Raw genomic sequence first — 20615 nt, 5'->3', positions numbered from 1 at the left:
TAGCCTAAGAATCTCACTTGCCATGGAATCTCCAGGCAGTGAATCATTTTGAGCCAGCACTTAAGCAACTTTCCACTGAGTCATCCTGAGGACTGTCAGGTTTACTAATCCTGACATATACTGTGTATATCCTTTGTTCTGATCCTGTCCCCATCTCGATGCTGAGGGAGAGGGGCTGCTAAACAACAGAGCTGTAAAGATGTGCTTATTGGAAGTCATTTGTATCAGGGCTCCCTTTGCTTCTCTGTCTCTACAAAGGCCTGAAGCACTCAGTAAAATTCTGCCAGTACCAACTCTTGATCTGTGTGTGCTCTCAGCTACATAGCTACCAAGAGTATATATTCTTTACTCCCAGTGGCAGTGCATGTTGGATTTCTTTTCCAGACCCTCCATGGATCCGTTTCCATTTGACATCTTCTAGACCAGGGGTCTGGAGAAGGAAGTGGCAACCCACTCCAGTATTCTTGCCTGGAGAATCCCAGGGACAGAAGAGCCTGGTAGGCTGCCATCTATGGGGTTGCACAGAGTCGGACACGACTGAAGCAACTTAGCAGCAGCAGCAGCAGACCAGGGGTCAGGATTTTTTTTTTTTCCTGCAAAGAATCAGATAGTAAATATTTTAGCTTTGCAGACCTACAGTCTCTGTTGCAACAACTCTTCTGCAGTATGAAAGCAGGCACAGACTATGTAAATGAATGGGCATGGTCCACTAAAACTTTATTTACAGGACAAATTGCAGGTCAGATTTGACCCCTGCTCTAGACACGATGGACTAAGTCCAATTAGTCAGGGAGACCTGGTTTCAGCTATTGAAGCGACTACAAGGAAGGGACCACTGTTTCATCCTCAATTCCTTGGAGGAAGAGATAAAAAAAAAAATCAAGAGTATTTTTCATCTTTCCCAATTTGAATATGAAAATCTGTTCTTGGTCAGATGTTGGATACCCTATAACAATCAGAATAGGCTAAATTATGATACAGTCACAACTTACAAATCTCAGTGGCTTGAACCAACAAAGGTTTATTCCTACTCACACTGCATGTCTGTCTCAGCTCAGCACATATCATTCTCATCCAGGGACCCTGACTGACAGAGCCTTGCCATATGGAGATTAGTTCCAGTGGCATGGGACAGGAACAGAGCAAGTTGTGTCCTGCCTCTTATGTACTTCTGCTCAGAAGTGACACAGATTACTTCTGTTTGTGTGTCATTGCCTAGAGCAAGTCACATGGCCACACTGTGACTTCTGGGGACTGGGAAGTATAGTGCTGCCGTGTGCTCTATTCCTAGCAGGAATAGAGGTGGAATATTGATAACCATCCCTAATGTGTACCATACACTCCAGGAACTGCTTCCCAGGTTTCTTCTTCATGTCCTTCCTTGCCTAGCCCTTAGGTGATCTGGCCTAAGGTCTATTTTCCCAAGCCTGTCTGGTTTCCCCTCAGTCTTGCTGGTCATTGGCATTGACACGTGAGGAGACAGCTTAGGAACTAAAGGACTGGGATAGTAATCATTCCTTAAAATGTTGTGGCGACCAGCCGTGAACATGAAGTCAGACCTCCCAACCAATTTCTTCAGGCCATTGGATCCAAGGATTGATTATCCTTGGGCAACAAGCTTGAGAACAATTGGGCTTCTCATTCCTCTGGGTTTGATTTTACTTTATTTAATGGGAATTATAGGATTCCCTAAATATAGGGAATATAGGAATTTCCTTATAGCTCAGATGGTAAGGAATCTCTCTCCAATGCAGGAGACCTGGGTTCAATCCCTGGGTCAGGAAGAATCCCCTGGAGAAGGAAATGGAAACCCACTCCTGTATTCTTGCCTGGAGAATTCCATAGACAGAGGAACCTGGTGGGCTATGGGGTCTAGGGGTCTCAAAGAGTCAGACATGACTAAGCAACTAACACACACACACAATGGGAATTTGAATCCAAGGGGAAGATCTCTGCATATTGACTCTGGGCATTTCCTGCCCTTCAGGCTATGGAGAGCAGTTGTCAAGATGGAAGAGGGAGAATGAATGGTAGAAAGTGGTATTAGGGGATATTAATGCATTATTATGGGCTACCTTGAAACTTACAGCGAATGATTTCAGGGGAGGGAGTAAAGATGAAATAATTAGAATAAGCTAATTGCTCTGACAGTCCCAACATCTCAGTAGCTAAACACAACAAGGGCAATGCTGTGGTGAGGGAAGGGTCTGCTCCATGTAAGACCACCCTCCCCAACTCATGACAACGAAAATTGTCTCCCAACATTGCCAAACGTCCCTTGGGAGGAATATCAACCTCAGTTGAGAACCACTGCCGTTGTCCCAAAGTATTTGCATACATACCTTCACTTCCCAGGATCCTCGTCTTGAGTTATATGTATTTCAACATTTCTTGTAGACATGGGTGTTGGAGACAAAGATTATGGTTGGTAGGGAACACAGTTATAAGATCGTTTGCATTTGTACCCCCATGGGACATAAATTGAGGCAATGTGGAACCAACACTGTTCACATACAGCCAGAACTGGAGTAAAAAGCCTTTTCAAGACCCATTAACCTTTGAGAAGCCAACACAGTTCTAGGGCTATGGAAGGTTCTGAAGAAATGACCTCTACAACCAGAAGCCCTAAAGCGGTGGTGCTTCTCAAACTTGAATGCACACACAAAGCCCTGGGAATTTGCAGATGCTGATTCAGGAGATCTGGATGGGGGAGGTGGTCTGAAATTCTGCATTTCTAACTAGTTCTCAGGTGACACTAATGCCGCTGGTTCCCACACAACATCTGAGTAGAGTGTTGGTGATCTGTGAGAAGACCATCCAACACCATTTGTAGTTCTGTACAGGGAATTGTTCTGTTCCAAGATGATTTATTTGGCTGAGTAACTAATAAGGTAATCTGCAGTGTTTAAAACATCCCTTCCCTCTCCCATTCTCAAGAAGGTACAACCCAGTGTTATAGCTTTGTCCCCCACCCTTTCTCTCATTCTCCCCAACCATTTGAGGGCAACATGAGTTGAGGTAGTCAGGTACTTCCTTTTGATCCACTACCTTCTTTTTTTAGATCTTCTCTGTGCCTGTATGTGTGATGGACAGAGAGTGGTTTCCTTTTCAGAGGCAATAGTGAGAAGAACTTAGGAAAAGCAATTAGAGTGACAAAAAAAGATTTAGTGTTGGGGGCTATTTTATCCCAGCTGTAGATTCAGATAAGGCAACCTAGATTTTGGGAGCAGTGCCCTGGAGCTCCACGTCTTGGGCCTGAGACCTTGTCTCCAGTTCTGGTTTGATCACTTCCTAACCTTAGTTTCCTCATCTGTAAAGGGAGATAATAACAATGTCTACCTCGAAAGGTGGCTATGGGAGGAGAAAAGAACTAACGAACATGAATATACAGCATAAACATGAGTCAGTAATGATCAGTTGCTAGTGTTATTGATGCTACTACTGCAGTTACTGTAACTGTGGCTCTCAATTCTTTTCTGCCTCTGGATTGTCTGCCTGTGCCTCACTCCCATCACTGACATTTCTCACTCTGCTCAGTGATTCCCAATCTAGGATGGGCCGATGAGGGGAGCTTGAAAACTGCTTCCACTGGAGATCATGGTCCACTTGAGAACTGAGGTCCTGTTTTGAGAATTACTGGTCCAAAGCTGTGATTGAGCCTCATACTGCTTTTCTAGCCTTGGCAAATCCAAAGATGGTAACAAACCTTGTGTACTTACTTAATCTTTGACCTCTTCAACCACCTTCTCCTCTAATAACTTTATAATGAGGAGAGGGGCCATCGTATGAATGCCTGGCTGCCAGAAGAAGAATCCCACTTTCAAACTGGAAATTTGCGTGCATCGGTGACATGTCTTTAGTATTCATGCTTCCATTTTCTTTTTTTGGGTGGGGACAGTAAATCTATTTCTATTTTTCTTTTTTTCTTTTTTTACTTTACGGGACAGTCACCACCCCATGGCAATCAGCGATGGAGTCCTTTAAATCTTAACATGTCCCTTTGTTCTCTGTATTGTGTACGCTCGCTCACCTTGTTCCTCTTTGCCTGGCAGGAACTTTGGCTTCAGTTCTTAAAGGATTTCCTAGGAGGAGAAACAGGATACTTTCTACTTTCCTCTAGTAGTTTGGTGACATGGCAGATGTGCTGCCTCCTTGGGTCTCTGGAGGAGGTGGACTGTGTCTTCCCAACAGCGCTGGACTGTTCCAGCAGCCCTGAGGCTTCATCTGCCACCGCCTCCCCTGCAGCCTCTGCCAGTGGCCTCCAGGGACCAGTTTCTGAAGCCTGCTGCTAACACTTTTCCAAACACAACAAAAAGCGTGTTTGGGGATAAGTTTTCTCAATTAATCCTCAAGTACTGAATGCCTCTTTTCTTCCTTTAGTCTGTAATGTGATAGCAATAGGCTCTTTCACTAGCCTCCTGACAAGTCCTCCCTCCAAGCCCACGGCCTCTCCTCCAGTCACCCCAGCACAGTCTTCCAGAAATGTAAATCTCCATCAAATAACTGCATTGCTCAGATCATTTTACTGGCTTCTCATCGTGTACAGGAACAATCCAGACTCCACGGCTGGACTTCTTTGTCCAGTGCCTAATGTCACTGGGCTGTAGTTGCAAGGGCCAGACTGTATGTTTCATTAATAGCGCTCTAGAGTATTTCACGGGGGGTATTTTCTCTTGCTTTGCAGAGGTTGCACATGAAAGAAAGAAAGAAAAGATTCAGGAGATGCTGTGTAGCTGTGTTGGAGAAACATTCAGCTAGGTCTCAGCTGAAGGTTGAATGACTAGAAGTGGCAGCCGGGTCTCAATTCAGTACTTTAGAGTGTCCATGAGATGGCAAACATCTGCATCCTCAAAATATCTAGCTACTCGATGTTGTGTAGGACAGGACTTCCCAAAGGGTGTTCCTGGGATGTTCATAGCTGTTAAACAGATGATGCAGGAGACACGGATTTAATCCCTGGGTCAGGAAGATCCCCTGGAGGAGGGCATGGCAACCCGTTCCAGTATTCTTGCCTGGGGAATCCCATGGACAGAGGAGCCTGGTGGGCTACAACCCATGGGGTCAGAAAGAGTCAGACACGACTTAGTGACTCAAAAACAACAGATGAGAAAAAAGAGGTCTGGTGGCTCAGGAAAGTCAATTGGAGAAAATGCTGGGTTCTAGTTAAACGGGTTTCTTTACTATGGGATTTCTTTAACACTCCAAGAAGGATATTGTGAGCAAACTATGGATCTTTTCCCAACTGTATCTGAAGCACAGAATGTTGTTTTCACAGAGCATCTTGTGGACTAGTAGTGCTCTGCACAGCAGACTTGGGAAATGCTGGTGTAGGCAATACAAAGGAATGCTTGACCGCACTCCCCACTGTCTCAACCAGATGCCTCACATTGTTTCTGTAAATGCTGCTTGAGGGTAGTGACTAATTTGTCCATTTCAAAGGGTCATTGACCTTCAAAAAAAAAAAAAAGCCTGGTTCCCAAAGGTTTAGAACTAACCAAGTAACAGTAAAACTCATTCTTAACTTATTTAGGGAGAAGAGGAAGGCAGTGAGTGACACACATGTTACCACAAAACCTGTCATTAACAATTAGGTGTCATGCAGAAGAGTTGATTTACCATTTTCATCTCAACTGCAAGTCCACTTATTACAGCATTGGATAATTTAAAAATTAAAAAAAAAACATCATATCATAGCAAAAGAAAAAGAGGAACCTATCAGATCCACTGCAGAAGGGGTTCTTTGTGTTGGGCTACACACCCAAGCTCAGATAAACATTCGATAATTAGTCCCAGAAAACAAAGGGATTTGTGTTTTATCTTCTTCCTCAGTTGTTTGACTCTATCTTAGCAGGCTTCTCTTGCTCTCAGGTTTTGTGGCTCTGTGTAAAATTAGGAAACCTAAGTTTGAATCCCGGCTTTGGCACTAAATAATGGTGTCCCCTTGAAGGCTCTAGGTCTCATTTCCATCTCTGAAGAGAGAAGGCCATTTCCAGTTTCCACTTGGAGATGTACATGGGAAACCCTAGAAGGGTAATGAGATTGGAATGGTCCATGGGCTGAATAATGGAGCTGACGATAAAGGTGTGCAGTAAAGTGGAAGAAGACATTTTGACAGGAAAGAGCGTAGAGGTTCCCTCTGAAAATTCGATTATGGGACAATTTCACCAGTAACAGCCCTCAGCAAACAGAAAGCTGAAAATGAGCATGCCTAGCCCTGAGGTAAAACCCACAGGCTCCTTGCTTTGTATAAAAATAGGGGGGGTCAGCTCTTTTGGGTCAAGGAATGCTTCAAGTATCTAATGGTACCTACAGACCATTCTTCCTGAAGACAGCATGTACCCTCAGATGCTCAAAACTCACTTCAGAATCATTCTCTATAGTCCTATATATTTATCTCCAAGTCTCTTAAGACTTAAAAACCACCTCACCCCTGGAGGTATACACTTACCACTTAACAAAATTAGTAATATACCCTCAACATTCGAACACATGTCACTATTTGGATGTTTGTCCCTTTGTTCCAGTGCTAGAGATAGACAGGTCAAGACAGAAACCCTGCCTCCTTTGCACTTGGTCATCACTCAGCAAGCAGTCCACCTGTTAGCAAGTGCTAGACTGTAGGGTACAGACAGGCAGACCAGTAGAGTTGCTGCCAGAAATCAGAGTCTGTTTGACAGATGGTGAGGGCTGGTAGGATTTGAAGAGGCAGAGGACCGTTGGTGGCAGTGGTTGGGTCTAGCATGAGTCAGGGCAGAGCTGGCAAGGAACACAGTGGGGGTCAGGACTGGCTGGTCTGAGGCAGAGTGTTCTTTAGCCAAGGGGAGGCATCTCCAAGGTGTGCTTTATCACCCTGGCTAGGCCTTGCTGTAATGCTGCTCCATATCCAGCTTTAGCTCCGAGTGCTTACCCAGGTGGCTGACACAGTGAAGCTAGAACTCCTACCTGAAGGGCAGCAAATCACAAGCTGAGGAGTCTTTCCTGGGTTGGCAGAACTCTCACAGGGTGTTTAAGCTCTGGACATCAGACTGCTGGAGCGGACTCAGTTATTCATCTTTTTTTGCCTTCAGATGGACTGCCCTTGGTAACCTGGAGATAATCAGAATTAACTGTCCATGTTGCATGTAGCTTCTTTTCTCCCTAAGCCTTTTCAAAAAGTAGAATGTGGTTTGCTTCTCCTCTGTTCCTGTGAAGTAGAAGCAAGTGAAATGACTAACCCCAACCAACATATACATACTCATGAATGCAGAAAGTTCTTTAGGAACTGAGGCCTAGAGATGCAAAGTGACAGTGGTTCCATCACACAGCCTGTCAGTGGCCCAACCCAGCCAAGAATACATGTGCTCTTCTTCTCTCCCAGATGGAGTGCCCGGCCTGCCGGCACCCTGCTTGCCTCCCAGAGACAGGCTCACCTCTTGCACAAAACCTTTCCTCCGGCCCTCCTTCTCTGCATCTGTCTGACAAGACAGCATTTTCAGGCAGGGTCAGCTACTGACTGACAGCAGCTGAAACGTGAATGGAAGTGGGATGAAAAACAGCCCGCAGATGGGTTCTGGATGAAAAGGGGGACGGGCAGATGACTGTTTCTTCTCACTCAGCACCTTCTTGGTTGGGACAGAGTGTTGTGTCTGTCTGTATAGCTGCAGAGTGATCTACTGAATCTGCTTCAGGAATTTCCTGGCCCAGGACCCCATGAGGATTGGCCTGGGGGTCGGAGTAGGGAGGCCACTAGTTGTGCTAAAGAGTCTCCTTGAAGATTCCAAATGGGAAAGCCCTCCCCGCATTGGCCCCCTGCTTTAGCTCAGCTGTCTGGCAGACCTACTGCATCTCCCAAGGCAGATACCCCGTGGACAAGATGATAACTGGTGATCCACCCCCACAACCCCTTTGAGCTTCTCCTTTGGCTTTTTCATTTACTTTGCTATTCTTGACCTGCCTCCCTGTCACCAGGATATACAGCACCTTCATTTTGTCCAGGCTTGCCCGGTGTTGATACTCAGCCTTTGTGTCTGCATTGTAGGAAGTTTCATCTTTTATGGTTTTGGGAAACAGCTTTATCTGAGGTATAATTCCCATACTATTTATCCTTTTAAAGAGTACAGTTAAGTTGGTTTTAGTGTATTTACAAGATATTGCAACCACCGCCACTCTCTAATTCCAGAATATTTTCATCATCCCCAAAAGGAAGTCCCATACCCGCTGACAGTTAGCTGTCCATTTTCCCCTCCCCTCTGGTCCTGGCATGCACTGAGCTTCTTTCTGTCTCTGTGGATTTGCCTATTGTGGATACTTCATAAATATGAAATCATACAGTATGTGACCTTTTGTGTCTGGCTTCTTTTACTAAGCATAATGTTTTCAAGGTTCATCCATTCTAACTGAAATATATGTCATTGTATGATACACCACATTTTGTTTATCAATTCGTCCATTAATGGGTACTGGGTGGTTTCCACCTTTTGACTATTGTGAATAATGCTGCTCTAAACATTCATGTACAGGGATCTGTTTGAATCCCTCCTTTCAGTTCTCTTCAGTTTATACCTAGAAGTGGGATTACTGGTTCATATAGTGACTCTAGGTTTAACTTTGGAGGAACTGCCCAGCTTTTTGGCACAGCAGCTGTACCACATGACATTTTTGCATTCCCACCAGTAGCACAAAATTTCCATTTTTTCCACACCATTGCCAACAATTTATTATTATCTTTTTTGTTATAACCATCCTGGAGGGTACAAAGTGGTGTCTCACTGTGGTCTTTGTTCTCCCCACCACTACTACCTTGCTCTTTATTGGTTGTTCCAATCTTCAGTATTCATTACCATGAACTTATTAAGCCTTTGGGAAAGTCAGGGCCCTACCCTAACCAGTGCTTGAAGTTGGGCCATATCGAGCACTCTGGCAAAGCAGAAAAGAAGAGAGGTTAGGGACACAGTGAACTTGCCACCTTTGGAAGCTCTACTGTAGCAGGAGCAGTCTGCTCTACCAGTCCTTTTTCTTTCCTCCAAAGAGACCTTTGAGTGCAAAAGTATTAGTAATACTTAGACAAGGCTTCCCTGAAGAGATGAGACTAGAGCTGGGCCATGGAGAGTGGACAGAAGCAAAATTGGATGAAGGTTGAAAGGGGAGAGGCATTCTGAACTGAAAAATATGAACTACTTTTCCAAGGAACAGCTCAGTTACTGAACCAAAACAAAGATGAAAATCAAACCAATCAACAGTGGCTTTTGTTTAGTGTGCAGCAGGAGAGGAGACTGGAAATGATGGCCCGAATGCAGGGGGAGAATCGGTTTCTTTTCCCTTCGGGACCGCTCAATCACAGACACACTGGTGACACTTCTGACCCATAAACCCACCTCCCTGAAACCCTCAGAAAATCCAACACAGAGACTATGAGTTTGATAGATGGCTTTGACCAGAATTCAGGTACTCAGCTAAAGAAGTCTCTCCTGGTGGGCTTCCCACTGAAATGAGGGAGAGGGGCGGGGAGGGCAGACGGGTTGGTTGGAAGCTGAGGCATAGAAGGATTCTTAGTGAACATGATGACAGAAGTGACTGTAGTCACCACTCAGAATCTGGCAATATTTGAGAAGTCCTACAGGGCAGTGAAAGACAGTCATCTTAGTTTGGGCTGCTGTAATAAAAATATCAAAGACTAATGGCTTAAACAACAAACATTTATTTCTCACAGTTCAAGGGGCTGGAAAGTCAAGGTGCCAGCAAACCTGTTGAGAGATCACTTCGTGGTTCAGAGATAGTCATCTTCATCCTGTGTTCTCATAGCTGAAAGCAGAGATCATCTTCCCATTGTCTCTTATAAGGGCACAATCCCATTCATGAAGGCCCCAACTCCCACAGACCTCACCTCACATTGGGGATTAGGTTTCCAACATAGGGATTTGGTGAAAAGGACACAAACATTCAGTCTATAACAGGCACTGTAAGGACTAGGCAGCCCGACTAGGCACCCCAGATTGTTTCCATTACCGACCTGCTTTCTGCCTTCCAGAAACCCTATCATTACAGATAATAGTAATATAACAATAACAGCATTCAATGAGCACCTGTATGCACCTGGTACTATGCTGAGCACATTATGTGTCTTACCTCATTTCATCTTTACAACAACCTATGAGATGGGTATTATCAGCCCCATTTTATAGACGGGTGAACTGAGGCTCAGGAATGTTAAATTATTTGCTCAGCTATTAAGTGGTAACTAGTAGTGGAGGTGGAGAAGGCAATGGCACCCCACTCCAGTACTCTTACCTGGAAAATCCCATGGATGGAGGAGCCTGGTGGGCTGCAGTCCATGGGGTTGCTAAGAGTCGGACACGACTGAGCAACTTCACTTTCACTTTTGACTTTCATGCATTGGAGAAGGAAATGGCAACCCACTCCAGTGTTCTTGCCTGGAGAAGCCCAGGGACCGGGGAGCCTGGCAGGCTGCCCTCTATGGGGTCGCACAGAGTTGGACACGGCTGAAGCGACGCAGCAGCAGCAGCAGTGGTGGAGGTGGAATTTGAGCAGTTTGGACACTGGACAGCTCTCAGAGGCTGTGTTTTCAGTGATTGCCCCCACATTGAGCCTTAAATTCTGGAATGTTTCACACTACTTGCCCTGTCCTCTATAGCCTCATTATAAATAAAGCAGCAAAGGCCCAAAGTATAATTTAATTATCTAGAAAAAGAACCTATTTTCAGGATTTCCCTGGCAGTCCAGTTAAGACTCTCTGCTTCCACTGCAGCGAGTATGGGTTCTATCCCTGGTGGGGCAACTAACATCTCGTATGCCACAGGGCCAAAAAAAAAAAAAGAACCTACTTCCTATTTTCCAATGTTGTCTTCCATGGGCACTGTGGTATGAATTAGTCAATAAGTGCTAAACTTCTCCCACCCCCAGCAAGGCCTCAATGTGATAGGACACAGAACAGTTAAGTTTTTATGGAGGAGGAGATTTTGGGAAAGATCTTAAAATCATAGTCCTCTGCCTAAGGAAAACAGGTCTAGATAAGTCGACACTTTGAGCAGCCCAGGGCAAAAGAAGTCATAATGTTTGGAGCGCTGAAAGGAAGAAATCTAAATGGTAGGCTTTAGCTGATGGACCTGTTTGAAGCAATACCTTTGATTTCAGTGAGCCTCCCAAGGAAAAACTCACCTGCATGCCCATGGCCTCAGAGGGTGAGCAAGTTCCTTTTTAGAAGGGAGCTATAGACACCCACTGTTTGGGATGTATTACTTGTGCAAGATGAGTCACATCCCTGCTGTAGGCTCTGACCTAGCCTAATCAGGATGAGGGCCCGGCTGTTCTTCCTTCCACTACAGTGGTGCTCCATGGAGGAGCACAGGAGATTTCCCATCAGCACCCTTATTTAAAACTATCTGTTTCAGAAAGCAATGTAATAGCCCCCCACTCTCCCCAAAGGGGATAAATAGTGTCCGTAGGAGACAGCCATCTCATTGTAGTCACACTGGGAACATGGAGTTCTAGCTAAGGTCTGTCCCAGTAGTAGGAATTGAGTTGGGTTTCTATGACCAGGTCTGTAGGACTGATTTTCTATGGTTGCTTCTTTTTTTTAATTTTTTCCATATGATCTCTTGCTTTTATTTATTTTTTAAAAAATTTTTTACTGGAGTATAGTTGCTTTACAGCTAGTTTGTACTGTACAGCAAAGTGAATCAGCCACATGTGTGCATATGCATTAGTGCGTGAGGACTAAGTTGCTTCAGTTGTGTCTGACTCTTTTCGACCCAAAAGACTGTAGACTGCCAGTCTCCTCTGTCCTTGGATCCTCCAGCAAGAATACTGAAGTGGAATACCATGCCCTCCTCCAGGGGATTTTCTCGACCCAGGAATCGAACCTGCATCTCCTGCGTCTCCTGCATTTCAGGCAAATTCTTTCACACTGAGCCATGGAAGAAGTCTGTGTATGCATATATCCCCTCTTTTTTTAATTTCTTTCCCATTTAGGTCGCCACAGGGCATTGAGTAGAGTTCCCTGTGCTGTACAGCAGGTTCTCATCAGTTACCTGTTTTGTACATCGTGACATATATATGTCAATCCCAATCTCCCAATTCATCCCACCTCCCTTCTTACTTACACTCCTGATATCCATCCATTTGTTCTCTATATTGGAAGGGACCCAAAATAGTCATCAAGTCTAGCCCCTGGCCTTGAATTATAATTTTTTTAAGTATAAACTCTTCAAATTTAGTTTTTTAATGCAAAATACATTTGTATCATTTAAGAATGTAAATGCTTATGTGTATATATGATGTATATATATGTGTGTGTGTATATATGTATATATATATATGTGTATATGTGTATATATGATCATATGTATTTATGTTCATAGCTGTGCTGTGCTTAGTCGCTCAGTTGTGTCTGACTCTTTGTAACCCCATGGACTATAGCCTACCAGGCTCCTCTGTCCATGGGGATTTTCCAACCAGGAATACTGGAATGGGCTGCCATGCCCTCCTCCAGGGGATCTTCCCAACCCAGGGATCAAACCCAAGTCTCCCCCATTGCAGGCAGGTTCTTTACCGTCTGAGCCACCAGGGAAGCCCAAGCCAACTACTGAAGTGGGTAGCCTATCCCTTCTCCAGGGGACCTTCCCAACCCAGGATTCGAACCAGGATCTCCTGCATTGCAGGCAGATTCTTTACCAGCTGAGCTACCAGGGAGGTCCTTATGTTCATAGAGGTATGTGTAAAAGTATGCAGTAAGATGTCTAATTCACTCCTGTCCCACAATCCATCCAATTCTTACCCTTCCCCTCAAAACGTAGCACCCCCTTATAACTTTTAGTATTTTCCTATGTATCCTTCCTGATTTTCTTTATGAATGTGAGTATAAACTCTTCCAAAAATATATTCTTTTTACAAAAAACACAGTGTATTATCTGAATCATTTTTCACTTTGCAGTTTTTTTCATTAAATAATCTATTTTTTGTATTAGTACATAGAAAGCTTACTCATTCTTTTATACAGCTGCATACTTTTTCATTGCATTAATCAGCCATCATGTATTTAACCAGATGTCTACTGATGGACACAGAAGTTGTTTCCAATCTTTTGCCATCACAAATGATGGTACAATGAATAACTTAGATTTTTCACACATGGAGTATATCTGTAGTGTGAATTCTTAAAAGTAGGATTGCTTGGTGAAAAATACGTATATTTTAAAACTGAATGATATTGCTAAATAGCCTCCATAGTATTTGTATAAATTTTCCACAGCTTTACTGAGAGAGTTTATTAATCAAACTTTTGAATTTTTGCAAATCTGATAATTTAGTGTAGTTTTCTTTCAGTTAATGTGTGACATATTTGTTTCAGGTGTGCAACATAATGATTCAACATCTGTTTATATTTCAAAAATGACCAACTCAGTAAGTTTAGTTAACATCTATATATTTAAAAATTTATATATACAAATTTTTTTATGTTGAGGACTTTTAAGATTTATTCTCTTAGCAACCTTAAAATATACAGTTCAGTTCAGTTCAGTTGCTCAGTCGTGTCCGACTCTTTGTGACCTCATGAACCACAGCATGCCAGGCCTCCCTGTCCATCACCAACTCCGGGAGTCCACACAAACCCATGTCCATTGAGTCAGTGATGCCATCCAACCATCTCATCCTCTGTCATCCCCTTCTCCTCCTGCCCTCAATCTTTCCCAGCATCAGGGTCTTTTCAAATGAGTCAGTTCTTCACATCAGGTGGCCAAAGTACTGGAGTTTCAGCTTCAACATCAGTCCTTCCAATGAATACCCAGGACTGATATCCTTTAGGATGGACTGGTTGGCTCTCCTTGCAGTCCAAGGGACTCTCAAGAGTCTTCTCCAACACCACAGTTCAAAAGCATCAATTCTTCGGTGCTCAGCTTTCTTTATAGTCCAACTCTCATATCCATACATGACCACTGGAAAACCATAGCCTTGACTAGACAGACCTTTGTTGACAAAGTAATACACTCTTATTAACTATAGTCACCATGATGTACATCCCATCCCCATAAATTTTTTATTTTATAAGTCCTCTGAACCTCCTTTACCCATTTCACCCACTCCCCTAACCCCCTGCCTTTGGCAACCACCAATCTGTTCTCTGTATCTACAGGCTTGGGGTTTATTTTTTAGATTCCATGTATAAATGAGATCATATGGTATTTGTCTTTCTCTGTCTGGTTTATTTCATTTAGCATAATGTCCTCAAGGTCCATTGCAAATGGCAAGATTTCATTCTTTTTTATGGCTGAATAGAATTCCATTGTGTATGTATGTTTATGTGTATGTGTGCCTGTGTCTCAAGGGAATTAAAGGGAACATAACATTTCAAGCCCTTTACCTTCATCTCCATATTCCCTGCTCCACCACCACCTCCAAAATGGCCTGTGGATGTGCTGGAACTACACCACTAGAATGAGACAGAACCAGATTAGAAACACTGTCTTCAGGATCAGCCATCAAAAATAAAATAGGAACCAGAGTAACAATAGCAATGACAAAAAGGGGGAGGGCTCAGAGTCGAGGAGATTAGTGATCACGGCTGGGAGCTCTGAAGAGGTTTGCATTTATTTCATAAACACTGAGAGCTGATTTATCTCCTGACTTACAAGAGGCCTTTCTGACTAGCCAAGAACTGGCCTGCTAAGGAAGTAGAAATTTGATGGTGGGGAGAGTGGAGAAGAGAGCCACCAGCATGAAGACTTTGGGTTTCAGAGGATAGGAAGAGGGGCAGTGCCAGGAGGGGAGAGAATGGTGTACCAGAGGACATGGGAAAGGACCACAGACTTCTTGGTAAAAATTACCAGTCACTCTGAAGGGGGAAAAAACATGTCATCAGGTTATTCACACTAAGATATTACTGACAATGTGTATCCTCACAGAGAAGTTTTGGGATTATAATACCTGATTGTCAATAGACAGGGCTTCCCAGGTGGCGCTAGTGGTAAAGAACCTGTCTGCCAGTGCAGGAGACATAAAAGATGTGAGTTCGATTCCTGGGTCAGGAAGATCCCCTGGATGAGGTCATGGCAACCCAATCCAGTATTCTTGACTGGAAAATACCATGGAAATAGGAGCCTCGCTAGCTACAGTCCTTGGGGTTGCAAAGAGTTGGATGTGACTGAAGTGACTTAGCATGCACACATGGCAATAGACAGTCACTTAATCCAAAAGGATGGACTTCTAATGATGGCATTTTAGGCATCAGTGAAAGAAAAGGTGGTTAGAAACATTGAGTATAAGGGGATGTTTTCAGAGCACCCCAGAAGTCAGAGTTCTACTTACATAGATCATCCCTCACCAGGGGAGAAGGAAGTTTCTTTTTGCAACACAACTGTAATCTGATGGCTGAATGCTTGTCTGTATACCTGGCAGTATCCTTCCACTCCTCCCCAGAGTGCTGTGTGCAATTTAACTGGAAATGGGAAGCTAGAAGCCGTGGAGCCTGGTCACTTCTGTTGGAGCATTCCCCTGAGGGGCCCTGAAGCCAGTCTTTCTTCAGACTAATTTTCTGCCAGTTTTTGGCCAGGAACACAGGATGCCTTCTAAGGATAGCTGGGTAGAAGCCCAACCACCTTGGAAAATCTAAAAAGGTAGAATGTACAGTCCAAGGTGGTTGTTCTTGCCTCTGCAGTTCCTTGCATGCTGTGTTGGCCTTCAGAGATGCCAGGAGAGATCTGAGTTCCATATTCTTAGATAGAAAAGCTGAGGCCCAAAGAGGTAATGTGACTTGTGCAAGGTTATGGGAAGTGGGTGCCCAAGACTGGGTTATGACTCAGTGATCCTGCCACCCCCTAGATTTTAAAAAATTCCTTTAGTGAAAATCAAATGTATTTTAAGGTTACAGCATGCTGATCTGATAGACATGTTGAAATGGTTACCACAGTTAAGCTAATGAACATCATCTCATTTATTTTTTGATGAGAGCATCTGAAATCTACTTTCTTAGCAAATTTTCAGTATACAATACAGTATTATTAATTATAGCCAACATGCTGAACTTTAGATGTCTGGACTTACTCATCCTACATACCTGCAATTTTGTACCCTGTGACCAGTATCTCCCCATTTCTCACACCTCCCTGCCCCTGGTAACCACCATTCTAATCTCTACTTCTATTTATTTCTAAGATTTCACATATAAGTGAGATTATGTCATTTTTTTCTTTCTGTAACTGGCTTACTTAGTAGGATGTCCTCCAGGTTCAACCATGTTGTTGCAAATGGCAGGATCTCCTTTTTAAGGCTGAATAATATTGTGTTGTGTGTGTATGTATATCTATATATATATACATGTATAGGAAATGTGTATATATATATAAGAAATATATGTATGTGTGTATATATACAATATATATATATATATATAGGAAATAAATATATGTATATAGGAAATGGCAACGTACTCCAGTATTCTTGCCTGGAGAATCCCATGGACAGAAGAGCCTAGTGAGCTACAATCCATAGGGTCGTACAGAGTTGGACATGACTGAAGTGACTTAGCACACACAGACACATATATATGCACTACAATTTCATTATCCTTTCATCCAAGGATATGGGGTATAGGATGGACACCACTTAGGCTGTCTCCCTATCTTGGCTATTATGGATAATGTGGCAATAAACCTGAAAGTGCAGATATCTCTTCCAGGGACTGATTTCATTTCCTTTCTGCTCCCCAGTTTTAACACACATGGTGTGAAAAGAGCACAAATCAAGGCACGAAAACTATATTTCCTTGTTGACTCTTCTATTAATAGCAGTGTGACATGGACCAAATCTTTTGAAGTATCAGTAGCCTCATTTTCATAATTCTCACTCCCCCATTCTGTTAGGGATATTAGAAGAATGAAATCATAATAAACGAGAAGTTGTTAAGATAAATTTATTGTGTGTAAAACTAGCATTAAGCATCACCACAATTGGTTTCTTTTTCTTTGATTCTATTTTGTCCTCCTCATTTTTGCTTTCTCCCCATCTCCTGTTGAGTAGATTAATAGACTCCATGCGGGATTTCTCTGAAGACGGTTACAAGAAAGACTCTCAAGGTCAAGGCTCGCTGGAAAACCTCACCCTACACAGTTGCCTCCTCATTGATCCCTCGGTGGAAGACACAGTTCAGAACTCAGCCCACATTCTTTTGAGGCAAAAAAAAATCCCAAACTTTTTTTTTTTCCATTCAATATTCCAAATACTCACCAGCTTCTGTAAGTCATGGCGAATATTATTTTATAGGTCACCCTAGTTTTCCTTCACCACAAAATACAGAGATTTGCTATTATTAGGGCCCAGGGGGCAAATGGCCTGCTTCTGTACTCTCTCCATTGGGTTTCACTCATGTATGCCAGCTGCAGCTGTCTGGTTATGTGTGTACTTTGGGCAGGAATAGGGAGTCAGCCCAGGCCAAAAGGTATGAGTTAGACTCTCGCTCAGATTTAAAACTTTTTCTTTTATAAAACAAAATGAAGGAACTTTCTTTGTATCCTGTAAGGGGTCTTTAATCAGTACTTAACAACAAAGGAGAGATTTACTCAGAAATTGAAGTTAGATCAACTTATATAGCAAAGTATAGAATTGAGTTAGTTAATCTAATCACTGAAGCCAAAGAAAGTGTGATATTTTCTGGGTATTTGAGGCCATACATTCTACAGGGACAACACAGCTTTCATGTTCTGTGGTTTGAGTTTTAAATTAAATGGTCCTTTCCTTGTGACAGGTTTGAAGTGATTGGCATCCTAGGAGGTAAGATTCTTGAATCAGTCAGGTCCTGGTGCTACCATTAACAAGTTGTGTGACCTTGGGAGTCAATTAATTTCTTAAGCCTTAGTTTCCTCATCAGCAAAATGGGCATACTTTAATATCTACATCAGAATGTTCTTAGTAATAACCAATGATGTAAAGCCTAGCATATTATTTGGGGCTCAATAAATGTTAACTCTTATTTTATGATGATGATGGATATTATTATTAGTCCTTATAATTTTTAACTACATTCTGAGAACAATTTTTTTTTTATATTGAGTATCATTTACCACCCCCCCCCCCATAAAATGGACTCATTTTCATTATAGTTTTGAGTAATGGGAAAGAAAGGATGGTCTCTTAAAAAAACATTTTTATGGAATTATAATTTACCGTATTGTGTTTTTTTTCAGGTATACAGAAAATTGATTCAGTTATACATACATTTTTCAGGTTATTTTCCACTATAGGTTATTATAAGACATTGAACACAGTTCCTTGTATTATATAGTAAATCCTTGTTGCTTATTTACTTTATGTATATTCAGTTCAGTTCAGTTCAGTCACTCAGTTGTGTCTGACTCTTTGCGACCCCATGAATCACAGCACGCCAGGCCTCCCTGTCCATCACCAACTCCTGGAGTTCACTCAGACTCACGTCCATCGAGTCAGTGATGCCATCCAGCCGTCTCATCCTCTGTCATCCCCTTCTCCTCCTGCCCCCAATCCCTCCCAGCATCAGAGTCTTTTCCAATGAATCAACTGTTCACATGAGGTAGCCAAAGTACCGGAGTTTCAGCTTTAGCATCATTCCTTCCAAAGAAATCCCAGGGCTGATCTTCAGAATGGACTGGTTGGATCTCCTTGCAGTCCAAGGGACTCTCAAGAGTCTTCTCCAACACCACAGTTCAAAAGCATCAATTCTTCGGCGCTCAGCTTTCTTCATAGTCCAACTCTCACATCCATACATGACCACTGGAAAAACCATAGCCTTGACTAGACGGACCTTTGTTGGCAAAGTAATGTCTCTGCTTTTGAATATGCTATCTAGGTTGGTCATAACTTTTCTTCCAAGGAGTAAGCGTCTTTTAGTCACCATCTGCAGTGATTTTGGAGCCCCCCAAAATAAAGTCTGACACTGTTTCCACTGTTTCCCCATCTATTTCCCATGAAGTGATGGGACCAGATGCCATGATCTTAGTTTTCTGAATGTTGAGCTTTAAGCCCTTTTTCACTCTCCAGTTTCACTTTCATCAAGAGGCTTTTTAGTTCCTCTTCACTTTCTGCCATAAGGGTGGTATCATCTGCATATCTGAGGTTATTGATATTTCTCCTGGCAATCTTGATTCCAGTTTGTGCTTCTTCCAGTCCAGTGTTTCTCATGATGTACTCTGCATATAAGTTAAATAAGTAGGGTGACGATATACAGCCTTGATGTATATTAGTTGGTACCTAGTAATCCCATACTCCTAATTTATCCCTTTCTGCCTCTCCCATTTCTCTTTGATAACTATAAGTTCATTTTCTATTTCTGTGAGTCTGTTTCTGTTTTAATATAAATTCATTTGTATTATTTTTTTAGATTTCACATATAAGTGATAGCATACAGTGTTTGCTTTTCTCTTCCTGACTTACTTCACTTAGTATAATTTCTAGGCCCACCTATGTTGCTGCAAATGGCAATATTTCTTTCTTTTATTATAGATTAGTAGTATTCCATTGCATATTGCATTGGCCAAAAAGTTCTTTAGGTTAGTGAATACTTTGTTCAATGAAGTTCTTAGTAAAAATGAAAAATGTGTCTTTTATTTTTACTTTAACCCAAATGAACTTTTTGGCTTACTCAGTTCCACATCTTATTTATCTTATTTATGTTGATGGACATTTATGTTACCTGCATGTCTTGGCTATTGTAAATAGTGCTGCTATGAATATTGGAGTACAGTGTTCTTTTTGAATTATAGTTTTCTCTGGATATATGCCCAGGAGTGGGATTGCTGGATCATATGACAACTCTATTTTTAGTGTTTAAGGAACCTCCATACTGTTCTCCATAGTGGGCGTACCAATTTACATTCCCACCAACAGTGTAGGAGGGTCCCAGAATGGTCTAACTCTCTAAGCTTCCTTGTCAGGAAACACACCACTCTCCTTATTTCTCTTCCCCCACTATCCCACAGCTCTGCTTGTATCTATTGTTAATCTGTACACTGATGATTAGTTTAATCTGGGCACTTGTTCAATAATAGGTAACTTTTGCTGGTCCTTGAAAATCAGACAGGACTTCAGTAGATGGAAAAGAGGAGAAGGAAGGGGACCATCTTAGTGGAGGGATTGAAAACAAGCAGACTCCAGAGGCTGGAACAAGCACACGCCAAGTGTAATAAAACATGGGAGACGGTAAAGTTACTAGGGTAGTTATAATAGGTGGTTCCTCATCTGAAAAGACTCCCTCCCTCGAGACAAGTTAATACCTTCTTTGTCTAAGACTGGTAGCTCTATCATGGCAGGAGCCTTGTCTTTCTTCACTAATCTCTGCCTAGTACCTATCACAGTGCCTGGTATATAGTGAAGTTGCTCAGTCGTGTCCGACTCTTTTGCAACCCCATGGACTGTAGCCCACCAGGCTTCTTCATCCATGGGATTCTCCAGGCAAGAATACTGGAGTGGGTTACCATTTCCTTCTCCAGGGGATCTTCCCAACCCAAGGATTGAACCCGGGTCTCCTGCATTGGAGGCAGACGCTTTAACCTCTGAGCCACCAGGGAAGCCCACATAGTAGGTGCTCAATAAATGCCCAACAAGTGAAGGGTTGGATGGTTGGTCATGTTAGTTGTTATTCCTGTCTGGCTGCT

General features: G+C 42.7%; 1 protein-coding gene across 12 annotated transcripts in view; it reads left to right on the top strand.

The window, feature by feature from the left end:
- Window positions 1–20615, top strand: part of CHRDL1 (chordin like 1) — a 134055-nt gene that overhangs the window by 63888 nt on the left and 49552 nt on the right. The window lies entirely within an intron of this gene.

The sequence above is a fragment of the Bos taurus genome, chromosome X (assembly GCF_002263795.3).
Source record: "Bos taurus isolate L1 Dominette 01449 registration number 42190680 breed Hereford chromosome X, ARS-UCD2.0, whole genome shotgun sequence".
Lineage (NCBI taxonomy): Eukaryota > Metazoa > Chordata > Mammalia > Artiodactyla > Bovidae > Bos > Bos taurus.
The sequence above is the reverse complement of the archived record's forward strand: the minus strand, read 5'-3'. Positions and strand labels throughout refer to the sequence as shown.